General features: G+C 30.5%; 1 protein-coding gene across 1 annotated transcript in view; it reads left to right on the forward strand.

Moving 5' to 3' along the window:
• The window catches only part of LOC148274036 (uncharacterized), a 296176-nt gene that overhangs the window by 85930 nt on the left and 190980 nt on the right, over positions 1-19266 (forward strand). The window lies entirely within an intron of this gene.

A 19266-nucleotide genomic window follows, 5' to 3' on the forward strand; every position in this document is an offset into this window, starting at 1 on the left:
GAAGTGAGATTTCAGTTGAGATTTGAACTGACTGGGGCTGTCGATGATTCGTTAGTTTGAAGGCAATTGGTTCCAGGCAGAGGGGCCGGCAACGGTAAAAGCTCGATCTCCGAATCTAGTGTTTGGGGAGCGCCGGATTTCGACAAGTTTTCCTCTGCCTGAATCAAATGCTAATAGTATTTTTTTCCACACATTATTTCTTTGTTCTTCTCACATAAATCTTGATAAAATCTGATGCGTCAAATCTAGAATTAATTAATAAAAAATAAATTTTAAATACGCTCGGGATTGTAAAGTAAGCATTTAATTTTAATTACAATTGTCACATGTCTTAATATTAAAAATCTCTCATACTATTTTGAACTTATCTTATTATATTATCAAACATCGTTAATAAAATACGATATATCACTTGGATCTTTTCATGGCAGTATTTAATACGTGTTTCTTTTTCTTTTTTTCATAACAATTATTTTCTTTCCATCTTAGCGCTTTTCTACTCTCTAGATTTCTGGAATAATCCACCTCTTCCTGTGAAAGATTGCCCTTCTTAATTACTTTGATGAAACGTCAGAAACATTACTACCCCCCCGATCATTCTAAGTCATTCATAAACATTCTTTGTCCTGTCTGTCTTCCTCTAATTTAATTACCGTTCGCTTAACTCATTTTTTATCTTCAGGGATGTCGACGATCTTAATGGCTTTCAATATTTCTGTCTCCGATAAAAATACAATGGCCGATTTTTTCTTCAACTGAAATAATTTTACAGCGAAGTAAAATCATTTTTTTCTGTCTATTTTTTTATTTAACTCACAAATAAAAAAGTACAATAATAAACAATTGATAAGATTGACAAATTACAACAGGGATGAAAAACATTTAAAAGAAAAGAATATGGAAATCTAGTATGTGAAATTTAGTCTCAAAGGTCCACAAACGTTTAGACAAACTCAAAATATTGTAATAAAACCAACAGGTCCAAGAAAAAGTTTAAAATTTGGAAAATCGTTTTCAGGCATTGCCTATTATGTAAAATAATTCGATCATTTAAATCTGTTCCCAACAATACAATTACAGTTTTTTAATTTCACTTAAATCAAAAGATGTAAAAATTGTAGAAATTTAAATGTTCAAACATGGGCAAAATGGTAAATGAATACATAGTGTAAAGTAGCGACTTTAACCAGCCAATAACAGGTAATAAGCCCTGTAAATGTCTAGACTACCATATTTCCTTCTCTAAAATTTTTTCCATCCTTGTTGTGGTTTGTTGATCGTAACGAATCCCTAGACGGTGAAATCCAGTTATTGTCTATAAACATTGAGACAAGCTCAAAATGTTGTTTAGTGAGCAGAAAATATGAAAACAAACAATGGAAAACTAAAGTGTAAAATGCAGTTAAAACAAAAATTAAAAGTAAGCAGATAGCTCTTGGGTATAATTGATTTATTTTATTTTAATTATTCATTCAAAATTACACTCGTTAAAATATGAATGTACTGATTAAGGCTTTTGAGGCTATGCCGGTGTCAAGTCATAATAATTAACAATAAAAAAACAAAGTAACATTAATTAGATTAAATTATAGTGACATGTGATGCAATAGAATAACAATCATGAAAAACAAGGTATAATTGAAAATTAGTAAAATTCCAAAGAATACAATTTAAAAAAGACAACCAGATATAAATATTAAAATATAAATTATACAAATTTATATTCATACATAATCAAATAAACAAAAAAATGGTTTCATTAAAATCAACAAAATAATAGTAAAATAGTATTTAAAAAAATAACAAAATAATAGTATCATTAAAATCAATAGAAAAATAATATATATATATTAAAAACATAATTGAAATGATAATTGAGATATGTTTTCTAGAAACTCACTCTATACTTATAGTAAGAAATATAAGTAATAAGAGTAATAAATAATATGCTAAATAAGAGTAAGAACTAAATAAAATAAAACAAAAATATATAATGAAAAAACATAAAAATACCAAGATAAATAAAAAGCAAATAAAAGCAAAAGTATGGAGGGATAGCAGATTTGTAAATTTTTGCTAATTGCTAAACTCAAACTTTAAAAAAATTGACAACCTCGTCTCTATCGATAATATTAATAAACATTATTAAAAACCTATTTCTTTCTAATAAAAAAGATACACTTTGAAAAAAAATTGTTTTTGAAAGGGAAACATTGGGTTTAGATATATATAGAGGCCTTTATTATTTTTTATGGAATCAAACAGTCTTTCTGACTCTGACTGAAAAAAATATTGTTTACGATGGCCAAGTTTTTCATAAACAAAGCAACGACATTGAATATCATAGTGGTATTATTAGCAGTAAAATAAAACATGAATAGTTTTTACATGTTTTGCTAAAAAAATCTAATAAGAATATTTGAGAGCCTTGTTACTTAAATTGGATAACATCCAAATACAGAGAATTATATTTTCGTACAAACATTTATTAGATTTTTTTATTTTGAATACAAATAGATTAAATTATTATAAATAAAAACTTTTTTTTTTACATAGTTGAGCCTGCCCTCCAATTATATGTATTCACTTAATTATACTGCAATAAAGCGACGACGGTTGAAAGTTTAAACTATATAAAGAAAATATATACTTTATATTAAAATAAAAAAAATATGGACAATACAAGGAGATGGTGGGAAGGAAAAGAAGGAAATTGATAAGGTGTGGTGAAGGATGATTGAAAAAAGTAGGAGTGGAAAATTGCATTTGATTTCATGACAACGAGGAAGAAAAGAGACAAAACGTCTATTCTCTGTTATTCTGAATCAAGACTATTAGTTCTCTTCTGTATTTAATATATGGAGTGTTAAATATATCAAGACTATTTAAATTCTTGTTAAATACTTCACATAAACGAGGGATTGTAGAATGTTTCTGATGATTTGTTTAATTAGATAAAAAATGATCATACTAACTTTCTTACTTATCGGGTCCGGACTTAAGACCTTGCCACTCCAGTGTGCAACGACAGCTATCGCCTTGTCAGTGGCCATCCTCAAATCATTATCATCTCAAGTTAACTGCATTTGTGGGCACCGCAGTAGATGAGGATCATCCTGCACCTCTCCACATTCGCAGTTCATGTCATCTCTCTCCAGGAAACCCCACCTCCGTTGATTGTATTTGCACCTAGACATCCCTACCCTTAGTCTATTGAGAACTTTCTACGTAGGGAAGTCCAAATTGTGAGCGGTGTTTGTGTTTTCAGATGGCATTATCCAGAGCCTATCCTCGAGTTCCTCTCTCCACAGATCCTCTCTGCGTTTTTCTGCAGAGGTCTCCAAGTCAGTTGTGACCTTGAGGAAACTCTTTCTAGATCCCAGTCTCGGAGGAGCCATTCGATGTCGTAAAGGGGGTGTATAGGGTCATGGGTCTGTTTGTGTCTCTCTGTGTCCACTGCTACGTTTCTCCTGATGTTGGGTGGAGCGATTCTTATCATTGAATAAATTTAAGGGTATCATACTAAAAATCTGATTATATTTGTTTTGATATTTCTTTTATATCCAATGTTTAACTTTTGTTTAATTTATTAAAAATCTACGTGTATGGGATGAATAAACGATACAATTATTTTTTAACTCTTTGTACATAATATAAAATGCTCATTAGCGGGCTTATTGAGAATTCTTCTACATTAACAAATATTATCTTCACTAAAAATTACGTTGCCATTGAAATTGTCTTAGAAGCGTTTTTCGATTTATGGTTAGGGGCGTTCACAGGATTATTCCTGGTTCATTGTTAATGGGTCACCCGTTCATCAAAATTTTCGTATAACGTGACACAAGACTCGCGAAATGCCAATTTCCTAATAGAAAACCCTGTTAGCAGTCAAAACCTGCTTTATCTCACTCTCTTTCCTTCGATCTTTCTCGAGGAGGAGAGGAATAGCATTTATACTTTAAAGTCGTGATTTTTAGGCTCTGTGCAAAAAACGACGAAAATCAAAACACACTTTTAGTGATTGTTGAAGAATTCAATCTGTAATGGATTTTATTTTATGAATTTGTTTTGCAGGTAATGTTATTTCAATATAAATATACGCATTTTTATTCTTCTCGGTATTCGGGTGGATAAAGTATGCAGTTCTGAATGTGAAATAAAACCAGCAACCTATGCAATTTTTTTCAACCCAACGAGGAAGTTCAGCGCCCTTGAGGTGATTTTCACAAAAATGGCGCTATATAAATTATCCAAACATTGTTATTATTATTACGGGAAATCGGGTATGAAAAATGTTTTCTAACGCGCGGTAAGAATAAAAGCACTAGAAAAATAATAAAAATGAACTAATTTGAATAACGTCACAAGTTTTCCCATATAAACTAACCATATAATGATAGAAAGCCAACTCCCTAATCGACAGAACCACCAACAATCACCAACAAGAATTTATGGCGTTAATAACGGAGTAATTTCAAAATTGTAAAACTTTAAAAAATCATGGTGCGACACATAAACATTGATAATCTCATTTGCCTACCGTACTTGAGGTCACGAGTTCGATCCTAAGGACGGTCACCTTAAAATATTTATTAAAAAGTTGGATCTGTCACCAAACGCAAAATATTTATTTTATCTGTAAGTCTTACGCTTCAGGTTACAGTCTAAAGATAATGTAATATTGGAGTTTAAAATCACATTAAAAACCAATCATTCGTTATATTTTGTCTGGAATCGAACCTGGGATTTCAAGCGTGGTAGCTAATCACGCCAATCGTTTCACTACGACGCGGGAGTTTCTCCATTTGATTTCCTTTTTCTGAATTTTTACTTTAAAATTTCCATCGAGTAAGAAACAACCGTCTAGGATTCTGGTTCTATTTCACGTACAGAACGGCTATATTTGACTTTAACAACCGTAGTAAAAACAATATTCATAAATGTGTCCGCATAAATATTATGAATATATGTGCCCGCATGTGTCGGGGATACAGTCAATATATTTTTTCGAAACAAAATGTTTATTTTCATTTATTTGACAGAAACATACAGTCAACAATGATTAAGTTACATAGTAAATACACGATGATACTATTCCAACTTTTGCAAATTTTATCTTAATAATAAATCTTAGTTAATAACTACACACGTAAGACTTCTTGTTCATTTTATTGTACGAGAAATAAAAAAAAAAAAAACAACAATAACAAATCTAATTATATCTATTTTGCGTAGTTCTATAATTGAAGATATATTAACGCATGTGAAATTGTATCAACCTTCAAATAGTTTATTTTCTAGTATGCGTCTTTGTTGAATTACCTAATAAAATATAAATTAATTTGAACATAAAATAAAAATAATAAAAAAACTTATACATATTTATGTAGATACAGTTTTATATGTGCCTGAAAATCGCAAAAACGTAAGGCCGGCCAACAAAAGTTCCCGTCAAAAACTTTTTAAAACACCAAAACTAAGGCAGAACGTTTTCTCCACACCGACACCCTCCCTACGAGTACGCACCGTTTAATCTCTAAAGCTCTAGAGTGTAAAAAATTCTTTCCATTACACAGTGAAATATAAATATTTGAGTAATCTTTATTGGGTATCAATAATTTATATTATTCCTGTATAATTCCAAAAAACTGCCAATAACTAATATTGAATCTGTATAATTTAAACAGTGAATCCAATTATAAATTAATGAAATTCGATTCTGTTTCCAGTAAAATTAAATCAATTTTAAACCAAGATTCTTTTGATGTTGACTTTTATACTGGAAAATTGACTTATGGCAAAGTTAACATTAGTTGAATGTTCACATTTTGTCCAAAAGATTATACGAACTCATTTAAACAAAATTAGTTAGTCAACTACATCAATGGCTTCATACCACAGTTTCCAAACTTCAATAGCTTTCTGAGATATTAATTTTCATAATGCTTGGATGTAATGATACTTCGATGTAAGACACATCCCAAACATGTCAACCCCAGAAGAGGATATTAAGGTTATGATTTGTTTTTCTTTTTTTGCAGCTAAATAAAAGTAAACGTTTTTAAGTTATATAAGAAAATGAGTAAAGAGCAACTAGTAAAAATTTTCTTTAGAGAAAAAAATATAAATTTAATTACTAGTATGTCATTGAGAATCTTTATTATTACTGTTTTCGAATAGTTAAGACCAATTTTATAATAAAAATACGAGTTTTGTAATAAACATAAAACCAGTCACAAGTTATTCAAAATTTGTGGATTTAAGTATCATAAGTCACGCCATTTATGTATACATATGGCATAGATGGTATATTTATATTATATGCATGTGAGTATATGAAGGGTAAAGGATATAAAATATGGCTGTTGTGGCAAGTACATTTTCAAGTACGTACATCGTCGCAGGATTTAGATCCCTCTAGCAACACGCAGTTTTATTGTATCTTGTGTGTGAATGCACGTTCTTTCCCGCAATCGACCATTACAATGGCGCCCGACGTGGGGTCGAAAGGCTGGAAAAGGTGAGAAATCCATTATTTTCGTGGAGTCCTAGATGATGTAAAGAAGATGGGTGACTTGTCAAGTTGAGCGAGCCCAACCAATAGATACAATAAAACTGCGAGTTGCCAGAGGGAAACTTAATCCTGTAACAAAATACCTACTCAAAAATGTACTGGTTACAATGTAATTTTTTATATGTTTTTGGCGAATAATTCCATCTGACGGCAGTTCACATGATTAACAGTTTTGTTCAATAAAATTTGACGTAAAGGTTGTATTTTCCGAGATAATTGATACTTTAAGTGTTACCGCCTGATTTCTGTCATATTTAATACCCACAAAGTAATTCGCAATCACATTAAATGCCCAACACGATAAAAATGAAGTTTTACTTTAAATTGTATTTTGAAAATTGGTTCCTGAAATCACGATTTTTCCAAAAACCAATCATCATAAAACTAATTTAAAATAAAAAACAATAAATTTTATGAATGAATATTTTTAGATCATATAATTAACTTAAACATTCCATCTTAAAAAGAGTACCTATTAGATATTTGACGTCCATCCTTTATGTCTTGCTTATTTCAGACATACCCCCTTTATGTACAGCATATTTTATTTATTTATTGTAGAAATCATAATCCTTATTATAAATACCTACAAGGTACAAGAGGACAATTGAAAAAAGTAAGAACAATTACAGATTTCACATTAATTTATTATGAATACAGAAGAAGAGGGAGAGAAAAAATAACTACAAAAAAAGGAAAAGTATAAAAATTAAATAAAAAGTACATAAAGTGAAGAAGACATCGTATAGTTCCAACTCCAATTTCCTTTCCTTTCTCTCTCTGTTTCCATTAGCATTTATAGGTGGTCTGTAGTCTTTGAAGAGTGCTATTTTTCATTTAATTAGTTTGTGAGCTCGGAATGACGAAAAGTACAGAATGACGAGATCTACGGGCATGGACTTGATATGAAATGCTTCTAACAATTTCTGAGCTATCGATTAGGTAATTAATAATTTAACAGAGAAAGCTCATATCTAACATGATACGCCGAGTTGCGAGATTTTGAACCCTATGAAAATTACTGGACTCAGTCCTGCTTGAAAACAAAACATTATTTTTGAGATTTAATCGTCTGAAAAGACAGTTTTGAATATGTTCAATACGATTTTTGCAAGTATTTTATTGAGGATTCCAGACTTAAGTTTAAAAATAATACTTAAATCAGCCAATTATAATTTGATTAAAGAAAACTATTTGGAATGCTAGGAACTAGTATACGCTATTTGTATTTCGTAGTATCCGTTACATTTATAACTGAATTTTAATGCCCAAGAGGCTTGAAAACATAAAAACGTTGTACCTCAATACTATTTTTTTTACGTTCCTTGTACATGTATACATCTTATAGACTTCATATGAGTGACGAAAATGATTTCTTTATTAATTAAAATTCCATAGCACGCGAAATAAATAAACCAAACATATATTGATATACACTTTTATTTTTGCCCATGTCAAATTAACTTTAAAAGATTCCAAAAGTCTTTCAATCTTTACCTTCAGAAGCAATTTTTTAATCCTTTTTATTTTTTCAAATTGATTTCTTTTTATAGGCGTCTTCAAATGTTCAAGGATGTAGATCCCTCTAGATTTTCTTTAAGTTTTTTTTATGATGATTTTCCAAGTTCTTCCTTCCAATTTAACTTTTAGAATTTCCAAGAAAGTTTATTTAAAACATTATTTAAAAGTGATCAGTGGTATAAAATCTGATGGTTATCATGACAATATTTTTTATAAATTTCTAAAAATAAAATTTATGACGAAAATTCATTAAAAATATTAAAAGTTTTCGCTGTTTATTTAATTTCAAAATTTAAAAAGGTTTTTAATTGTGTACATAAAATACAGGTTTGTGTAAGAAACGATAAAATAATACTCCCAATAACCATAAATACTTCAAGTAGGTTTAAATAATTATTAGAAAAAGTGGATAAAACAGAATATTTCCCTTTTCAAAACATCTCTATTATTTTTGGAATTTCTGCCTATTACAGTCAGTTCTTAAATTTCAATGTAACAAAAAAACATATCTTTACCGGGCTATTGTCACGTAGTTGTGTTGCGGACTCACGTATCGAAATATTTTTTTTTAGTATTTTATTGCTATTCGTAATTATTTTTAATTTCACAACTCTAATGTTAATTTTGATGCCACAATTTGCTACCGGCAACTATAGTAAGCTAGTATTAAGGGTTCTGCCAAGCCAAGTTTTCAGTAGATTAAGCTTCCATACCTCAGTCGCGTCTATATTTACTAAGAGAAAAAGAGCGGGTTGCTTAAAACACTAGGTGTTATAAAAGCCAACAATGCATGTTTTTCTTATTATTGCTATATTTAATACAAAAATAAACGAAAGAATAGCTTAAGAGGGATGTAGTGTTTTTTAAATAATGTAATATTTAAGCATACGGCTCCGGTTCCGCACCTTATTTCTTCAGAGATGAAGGAATTAGGTGCCAAACCGGAGTCGTGCATATCATGAATCGTGCAGCAAAATTTAAATGGCAGTAGGCAGGAAACTTAGCAAGGTATAATGATAGCAAGTGGACACCCAGAATAATAAAGTGGAGACTATGGGCAAAGAAAAGAAGTGTTAGAGGCCACAAAAAAGATGGGTCGATGACATTGCCTCGATAGCTGGTAAAACATGGATGAAGAGAGCGAGTGATAGAATAAGGCTGTCAAGAAATGTCAAGATCCATCCATTATTCTTATTATTTCTTGCAGTTAATGAGAAAAATTTGTGATAAAAATACTTTTAAAAACACCTACTACGCTCTATGCCAGTCAACATTCTCTTATGGCATAATTGGTTGGGACGCTGCAGCAAAATCAAACTTAGAACCCATCAGTAAATCACAAAAAGCCACAATTAGAATAATCAATAAAAAAACCCCATAGTTATCCATCAAGTTGACGGTTTTCAGAATTTCCTGTCTTAACTATTAACCAACCATTCAATAAATGCATTTATACACAAAAAATACACACGCAGAAATATACAGACCATTCACAATACGATAGAACTATCACAAACGAATCCCTCATTGTCCCCAAACTAAGGACCACATTGGCCCAGCGCTACCACTACTGTAGTGGAATAAAACTATTTAACCAACTTCCTTCATCAATTAGTTATAAAACCACTACAGAGGTTTTCAAGTGCTGTGGCGATGTGGCTCTTGGGCAAGGCACAATGCCATTAAAACATAGTGTTTTATTTGTGTATCATTTTTTAACGCAGATATGTATATATGATTATGAATTGTGGGAAGTATAGTAAACGGTGATAGCGGGGTGGTCCGCTGTCGTTCGGGTGAGTATAAAATATTTAATCGAGTGACCGTGGATCACCTTGCTGTCGCTTCTTGCTGTGCTGTCTGCGGGTGCAATACCCCACCATTACCACACCATAATGTGTTTTTTTCTTAAATATTATTATTATTATTACGTTAGGCTGAGACAAGCATTATCGACAAAATAGCAAAAAGGAGAGGTGCATTGGTTTGGACATGTAGAGCGAACGACAGCGAAACGGCTAGAAGGATTTACAATGCGAATGTTGATGGATGTAGAAAACGAGAAAGACCGAAAGACATAGTTCGACTAAATCCAACCAATACTGGAAGTGTACGTGTCAAAAGACCGAATAATTGGCGTGCGTCGATGATAAGATGTATGTAAACACATGATTTTTAAGAAAATTATAAATGGGACATGCGAATAAAACTAACAGTCGATGATTTTAATTTTAATTTTTTTTTTTTTTTTTTTTTGCACCACAACAGGCCAGGATGCCCAATTACATTGGTGAATTACATTACAAAACAACCAGGCTTGAGAAAAATCACATTTTTAATTTTTGTGTTCTCACCGGGAATCGAACCCGGAACCTTCCGTGCGTGAGTCAAGCGTCTTGACCCCTACACTTTCTCTAAATACCTCTTCATCTCAATCGAAATATTTATTTATTAAAAAAAAATGTAAGTGTTATCACTCGCGTCACGTTTTTCTCGCCACCTTACTATCGGATCTAGTTATGGGCGCGTCAGTGTTCCATATGACGAAAGCTACCCTTAGTATTAGATATTTAATTATAGAACGCTTTGATTAATTTTATTTTTCGCTCGTCAAGGTGATACACCTGGCGACGAAATCAATAACATTATAAAGTACAATCGGCAAATCAATTCCATATATAAAATATAAGGTCACCCTAATAATGCACTAAAGAACGTGCTTAATAAAAAAATGTTATCATGAATTTGGAAGGATTGTGGTGAGGTGGTGATCTTTACCCAGTTGGTGATTGACAAAAGAGGGTTCTGTTTAATGCGTATTTATTACATGGCTAATAAATAATTAATTAAATTATGTCGCGCGAATGTTACGGCGATAAGATGTTGATCTGATTGTACTGGAACTGACTGGGCGTTACCACGCCTCTTTGATCCTCGTGGTCTCTTTATAGACCGCGTACCTTTGTTCTTCGTGTCTCCCTGGTAGGAACGATATTCATGTATTTTCCCTTTTCCTCCCTCTTTTCTTTTCTCTGTACCCCTCCTCTCTTCATAGTATATTGTAGACATTTAGTCAAATTGTACTTCTTCCAAAATATGTTTATAAACTAATATTTCGTTCTACAAATAGTTACGCCACATTAACTCTATGTGTACACACCCATATTTATAACAAATTTGCTAGTATGAGGCGTTCTAATTTATTTGCTACCTACTGAGCCCTGGTTAAGATGTTGCATTTGCATACCGTGGGTAACGATATTGTCCCGGTGCCAGAATAACAACTGAACTGATTGTGTGTACATGTGTTTTTTTTATATTCTCACCGCGATCGCAAAGAACATATCTTGCGATCAATTACTATTAAATCCACTGTGTTGTGTAATCATCAAGTGCCCCTCCTTCTTGATTCTTACTGCTGCGATAAAAGTTTCAGACAATAAACGTGCCAGAACCCAGAATAAGGTAGGTGATTGCAGTCACTGTATTTAAGGTTCCGTGGCAAAAGTAAATAAAGGATAACGCATTCCGTGAACCATCGATTTAAGCATTCATCTGCTGGCGGGCAAGTGGCGCGATCAAAAATCAAATTATTGATAAATCATCAATATGTTCATATACCACTGATTTTCTCAAATTGAAGGGTTTGGGTAGGTAGGAAAAAATCGTCTTAAGACAATATGCCCGCCCATATGCATATGTATGTAAACTGTATATAAAGTGTTTAAATAAATAAATGTACTGCAAGATTTTGCTTTCGTGTTTGGCAGAATATAACGTATAGAATTCACTAGAAAACCTTAAGTTTCTTCTTGGAGTCGTTACAATATATTTCAGGTTAAATTATTTAGCACGTGTGTGTATCATCGATCAATGGACTATGAACCTCATAAATTTAAAACGTTTTGTACATCATAAACATTAAATTGATAGAGCGCTTGCCCTCTATCTAATAGTTCGACACTTAAAGGCATTGATCGACAAAACGCGGCTCGCGAGCCGCATGTTGCTCTTTAGCCACTTGAGTGCGGCTCACATAGCCAAAATTTCATTTTACGCATATTCTGTCAATGGATTCTAGTGAAAAACTTTTTTATTGCCACTGAAATGTCAAGCTCGTGGTGAAGATATTGCAAATGCTCTCAGTAAATGCTCAGAGAGACGTCGTCTTCAACTAAATAAAATTGTTTAAATTGTAACCGATGGACCGAAAAGTATTACCAGTAAAAGAAAAGGTTTAATTTTTAATAAAAAGGCTAAAATTGATCACGAGATACTTGTTTACCATTGCATTATTCTTGTTATGGACAATAGGTAAATATCGTGATTATTTTTCAAATTTTTAATGAATAAGAGTCAATTAAAAACAAGAAGGATTTTTGTACTTATAAGAGGATTTAAAAAAAAAAAAATGATATTGAATTCCCGCGAAAACGGTATATTGGATTAGTCATGCCCCTTATATTCCCCCATTCGGCTAAATTTTGAGCTTTGTCATTTTTTCCCGAATTAAAAAAGTACTTTGAAAAATGTACATCAACAATGAGTAACATAATTTGAAAATGAGTAGGCGGTGTGGGATATAAAAAAAGATTGTAGAGAAATTAAAAAAAATATTGTTTAATTATGAAAAATTGCCTTATTTTTTGTAGAAAATTAAGGTAGGGTAAGTTTGGTTTGCTTTTTGTTTAGGTTTTGTAGTACGATTTTGGATGTGTGAACAGAATAACGACTTTTTTTTTACATTTTTTTTTGCAACACAACGGGCCAGGAAGCCTAATTACAGTGGTGAATTACATCACAGAGCACCCAGGCTTGAGAAAAATCACATTTTTAATTTTTGTGTTCTCACCGTAAATCGAACCCGGAACCTTCCGTGCGTGCGTCAAGCGTCTTGACCACTTCACCACGAAAGCTGCCGATGATGATATGTTGCTATATATTAATAGATCGTAATATTTTATTAATGACGTAATATTTAATGTAATGAATTTATTTTAGAAAATTTGAACGCCTAGTTACACCTTTACTTATAAACAATATATGTTAAATAAATATTAAAAGAATAGAACACTGTTTTTAAATCCAGTTGCTAGTAATTGTAATAGTTGGAGGACCGACAAATTGATACAAGCTACTTTCTATGTTTAAAAATTCTTATTAATAAACGACAAAACTAATTATTATTTTATTTCCCTAATTCCATACGAGCGAAGCCGCGGGTAAAAGCCAGTACGTATATAAACCGTTGTTTTCTGAAAAATTACATAATTAAGATTTAAAAAATGCTTTTATATTGATTTAAATGAACTACGCATTAAATTGATTTATAAAGCAAGAAAAATCACATGAATAGTGGTTCAAATATTAATTTTAATTCTATGTTTGTTTTGTAAGAAAAAAAAGAAAACTTGCTGTGAGATCATATAAAATAGTAAACTTTCAAGAAGTGTATGAAGCTTTTATTTGGATAATGATGTATGGAATAAACTGTGGTATTCGAAATAAGGCACAAGGGGATGGAATCTGCATGCGAATCTGGGTCAACTGCAACTTTATTTTAGTATGCGCATATCCTGTGGGAGATTTCTGAACTTTGTAAATCTTCATACAAATTGAGTGAACATTGTAAATATTTGTGAATCTTTTAATCTCCGTTACGAAAAGCGAAATGTATTCAGGCTGTATTTAGGTGAATTTATGTACAATGAAAATTTCGGATTAAACAGAGAAGAGTGAGTTTGAGAGTGCCGAGTGATTGGAAGGCTAAATCAGAGACTTTGTTCAATACGTAGCTGAAAAATCAATGTAGGAGTAACTGTGTTGGTGCCGTTTGATTATTTATTTATTTTATTTTAATTGATTTATTTAATTTTACAACACGCCCAAGGGGTATTAACAAAAATTATACAAGTAAGTACAAACATAGTTTGTAATAATTTTAAAAATAAAAAACACTTTTTTTTGTATACATGTAGAAACAAAAAAGCATGCTGCAATGCAAAATAAAAGGTGAAACTTTGCATAGTAAAAAAAAAGATAAATATGGGTATAAGAAAAATGTTAGGATTGAAAATCAAATTCTAAATAACTTGTAAAGAATTTAAGCAAAAAAATGGTATTAACAAATTAATATTAAATACAAATAATAAAAATTAGTTTACAGTTAGTATATATTAGATAATAATAAAATATATGATACACAAAAATATTTGATTAATTTATTTCAGAAAGAGATAAAATAATAATAATACACATCAAAAACAGACAAAAAATTGCATGAAAAAGAAATTTTTATTACGAGTTAATTAATTGTTTTTTTTTTATTTAAGAACGATTTAAAATGAATAATTTTTGTATTAAAAATGCCTATTTCACAAGTAAATTTTTTGAGAGTTTCGTGCATAGTTCGTACCTACGTATGTAGTTGCAAACAACTCCGTACTTTAGAGACTCGATTCGGTATTTTGAAGTTAGTAAGATTCAGGAGTTCACAACAATCGAGCTCCAAATTAAAAAAAATAAATAAAAAGAAGGTAATTTTTTTATACTATAGTAAATTTATAATAGTAAAAACACAAAAAGATTGTAAGCAAGGTCTCTCAAACCGCCATTTATTTGCCTGGAAATCTTATTATTATTTCATCAAACCAAAACAATTATTTGCAAAAAAAAACAAGCTGTTAATTGAATTATTATAATATTACAAATTCATTTTATAAAATCATTCATTCAAGAGGTGTTTGTTTAACACTACTAATCGGTACTTTGGTGGTAGGCGCGTTTCCCTACGATACCGATGCAAGAAGTCTTAAGTTCGATTCCTAGTACGACTGCCATGCAAGTATGTACCTACCAAAACACTTCACGCAATCACGCAAAAGATTTTAAAAACTTGCAAGACGCGCAAAATATAAAACTGTTGATAAAGAAGATTATTGATAAAAAAAAAATATATTTTTTGACATCTCAAAAATTATAATTTTTCGATAACTCAAAGAATGTTTATTGTTAAAAATTATTTTGAGTTTGTACAATTTTTTGTAGATAAGGACTGGATCTAGGTATACTATATTATAATAAACTCCTAGAGGAGTCTATTATAATCTAGTAAAATTATCGTATTTTATTAAAACAGATATGAATAACATTATTAATAATCCGAAATTTAAGTGCCAATTGGAAATATTGTGAGGAACAAAGTGTGTATTGTAAGTGGATATTGTATTGAGAAGATTAAGATAAGATAAGATAAGATTAATGTTACTTGTTTTTGATAATACATAAATGGCAGTTTCCGTTATAGGTGCTGTAACCTTTTTAAACTCTTGTGTGACTGCGATGTCACTCTGGTTGACATAGGATACTAGACTCGATATATCTCTCTTATTTTTTTTAAATGACGAAGTCGTATTTTTTTAAATCTTCAAATCGAAATTTTCACACCGGATTTGGAAAGTAAAATTTTTATAACTATGCTGGATGTTAATACAAAAAATATTTTTCCTTGCTACGCGAAGAATGAATGTCGGCTAATGCAGAAACACATCTGTATAAGACAGAGCACGTAGATAGAGCTAATAATAAAAAAAACAGAGACGCTGTTCTGTGGCGAATGTTGTGTGAAACAGATTCAATCGATTGACAGTGATGGGGTACGCACGCGCGTAATACAAGCACAGCGTATTTGTGATTATGATTATTGTGCTATGACAGGGCTAAGTTATAATTTTATCTGCATAAATAATAGAAAAAAAAAAAAAGTATGTCTTCACGTTTTTTTTTCAAAGGTCTAAACTTAAAAATATTCCGTCTCTTACTAGCGGAATACGATGTTACATCACCGCGCGCAAAGGGATTATTTACCACAGTCTTGTAAGATTTTATATAATTACTAATTACAGCACAAATTCATCCGTAGAATATCATAAGAATGCAAAAATCACCTTTAATACTCGTATTAGTTTCTATTTAACTGTGCCCCTTTTTATTACTTTTCAACGATATATTTAGAAGCTTTGTAGCTAAATTAACGTGAATACTTTGCGAGTACGAAATCTGATTAAACCATCTAGCAGCACGTGTGTGCTTTGTTTTAGGCGTATAATGGCTCGTGCATTAGTTAACTTTGACGTAATGTACAGCGTACAATCCGAAAGCTTAGAACTTGTTGGAAATTAAGTGAACTGAATCTTATCGCATTTGAATGCTTGCAGTATGCTACCCGCCTACAAAACTAAACAATGCGCAATGGAGCGGGTTCAAATTTACTTAACAACTCACGTCAGCCACTTTATTGAATTGGGTTGAGCTTGAATATGTTTACAAGAAATGTAAGCAGCGAAAATTTAAAATTGTTTTTACATTTATTTGTTTTTCAACAATACAATGCCCAATGTAGACGATCTGCTACATACCGATAATCTGTGTATAAAAGTAATTTTAGACATGTTTATCACTTTGTGACTAGTTTATTATATTGTATAACTAGCCATTATAATTTATCATAATAGTCGCCACTAGGGTAAATTTTTTTGATAAAAATTTAAACAAAAAGTCAGTTGCACGTATTCTGTCAGAAGTGTAATTTAGCTTAAGTTCATAGGGTGATTTCTTGTTTTTTTCTAAAGATTTGAAGTTATAATTGAACGTAGTCATACAGAAAGCAGCCAGCCATAGAAAAGTGAAACTGAGATAATAGCCATTTTGTGAAAAGAGTGAATTATAAAATCCACACAATATCTTGAATGTTTTTTACTTTAACAAATGATAAACTATGAATACATAAGTTTTTTTGTATATTACAAACAAGAATCTTATTGTGTATTTGACCAGTTAAAAGATTTTTAAAGTAACATAAGATTTTTCTAGTTTTGTGGGCATTTTCTGAAAATTGAGAAATGCCGTTTGTGATCGACACATTTTTCCGGAGGTGATTAATACAGTTTTTTTATATGAAAGCGGTCTGGCTGTTTTTTGCAGAACATAGAATCGACCTTACTTCACCCGATAATATCAATATCTCATTTTTCCGAAATTGTGGACTAGCGGCTTTCTGCATAACAACGTTTAATTGTTTCTCGCAACTTTCATCATTATATAAAAATATACTGATAAGAATCGTTATTTCTTGTTTTCCTAACGTTCTTGTATTTTTTCAACATTTTAATGGCCAATCTAGCATATTGTCCACATAAACTTAAAACTGAAAATTAGAATTTAAATGCCACATCAATCATCTCTTTATAAATATTTTATGATGTTATGTAGTAACGATTAACGAATTATTTACAAAAGCTACTTATGCTAATGATTCGGTGTTAACACATTTTATATTCATAAACCCATACCGACTTTTTGATTTCTTTTGTATGCTGACATACATACATGAGTATATATATTTATGTTTTTATTTTTTTTTAAATTTATACCCATCTTTTAATATGATTTTTTAATTTTTGTATCTCTAACTAACTCACAATGTTGTTATATTTTATATTTTAATATAATATAATAAATAAATAAAAAACCAAAAATTTAAAATATGAAATTAAAACACAAAAATAAATCCCAGTATTTGTATTCAAAAACATACATCAAAATATGTTTATAGTTAAAATTAGAAGAATTCGGTATTGAAGGGCTAAATCTTCAAATACAAAGAATAAGTATATTGGCGAACTTATTTCTAAAAGCAATATCTTCCAACCAACTGGCTGGATATTTTTTTATCAGTGTGCCAAATTACTTATTCTTTGTACTTGAAGTTTAAAATAAACAAATAAAATTAAGTAAAACTTGATTTATATAAATTAAGGTACAAAACGCATTTAATGAAAAATGAAATAAAATTTTTAAGATAAACAAAAATAGAAGTAACAGTATTTGCACAACAGATCCAAGATTTTTAGTTCTTTCATCCCTTATTATGATCGAGAGAACACTATTTTGATTTCGTTGTTTTATAGGTTGTTTTTTATTATTACTAATATGTTCGTCGTTCATACTAACATTTGTAATTGTAAATGCGTCTTTTGTGTAAATATATAAAGTAAATAAATAAAGAGTCAAAACGTTATATTCAGAATACTTTAACTATATTCAGGGTAAAAAATGGAGTGTTGAGATTAGAAATGTTAAGATCGGCATTGAAGGACGTGATATTTACTACGAAGATTGAATAGGTCATGTAGGTCGCAAGACCGAAGATTAATGGACCCGGAAATAATAAAATGTGATGATAAGAATTAAGCGATAGTATAAAAAAGGTAACGCGTGCTAGAACGGCAAGATTACTTTAAACAAAAAATTCTCTTACACGTTTTCCAATCATATAAAACTGTAGATTAATCACTTCTTTCATTCATTGTGATCCTTCTTAACCGTTAACTAGTGACGTGGTTTTTGTGAAACGTTACTGGTCACGTGAGGCCTGGAAGATCGCTCTCGTATTTTGACGATTTTACAAAAAAAGAATACGGTAGTCTACTTGAGCGTTAATTTATTAATAAAACAACTCTTTGAAAATAAAATAAATCGACTTTTAGAATACTTAAAATTATTTTTAATAACATAAATTATGATTAAAATATCAATTAAAATTTACACTAAAAATGAAAAAAAAAGAGACTTCAACACTTTTAACTTCAAAACTTAGAAACTAGAAGAATGGTAAATGACCCATTGTATTTATATAAGATTGCTAATGGTAAGTAAGAAAGTTCAAGTTGTTTAAGTAATATAAAATAAGTGTTACTAATGTTAATACCTTAAGGCTGTAGTCTGATTAAACGAACGCAAAATTAGGAAATCATACGATTAAGCCATTTTAAAACTAATGTTTTTTTTAAATAGCGCAATAATAAAAAATATATATAAATAAATGTGTATTTCATTTGTATTTACATGTGTATACTAGATGTTTTTTATCATATATTAGTGAATTAATTTTTAATTCAAACTTTTACTTCATTTAGATCATGTAAATAGCTCGTTTTATTCAAATTTGTATTTTATTCGTGTGAACATGTGATTTATGTGTTTTATATTAATGAATACTTTTTCAACAAACATTTAATTTAACTTTAAATCGTTTACATTGTTCATTTTATTTAAATGCGGGTTCAATCAGTGTTCACATGAGATTGATGAAAAATAAGAAGTGTCTT

The sequence above is a fragment of the Micrasema longulum genome, unplaced genomic scaffold (assembly GCF_059751315.1).
Source record: "Micrasema longulum isolate JH-2025_06_02 unplaced genomic scaffold, ASM5975131v1 h1tg001775l, whole genome shotgun sequence".
NCBI classification, from domain to species: domain Eukaryota; kingdom Metazoa; phylum Arthropoda; class Insecta; order Trichoptera; family Brachycentridae; genus Micrasema; species Micrasema longulum.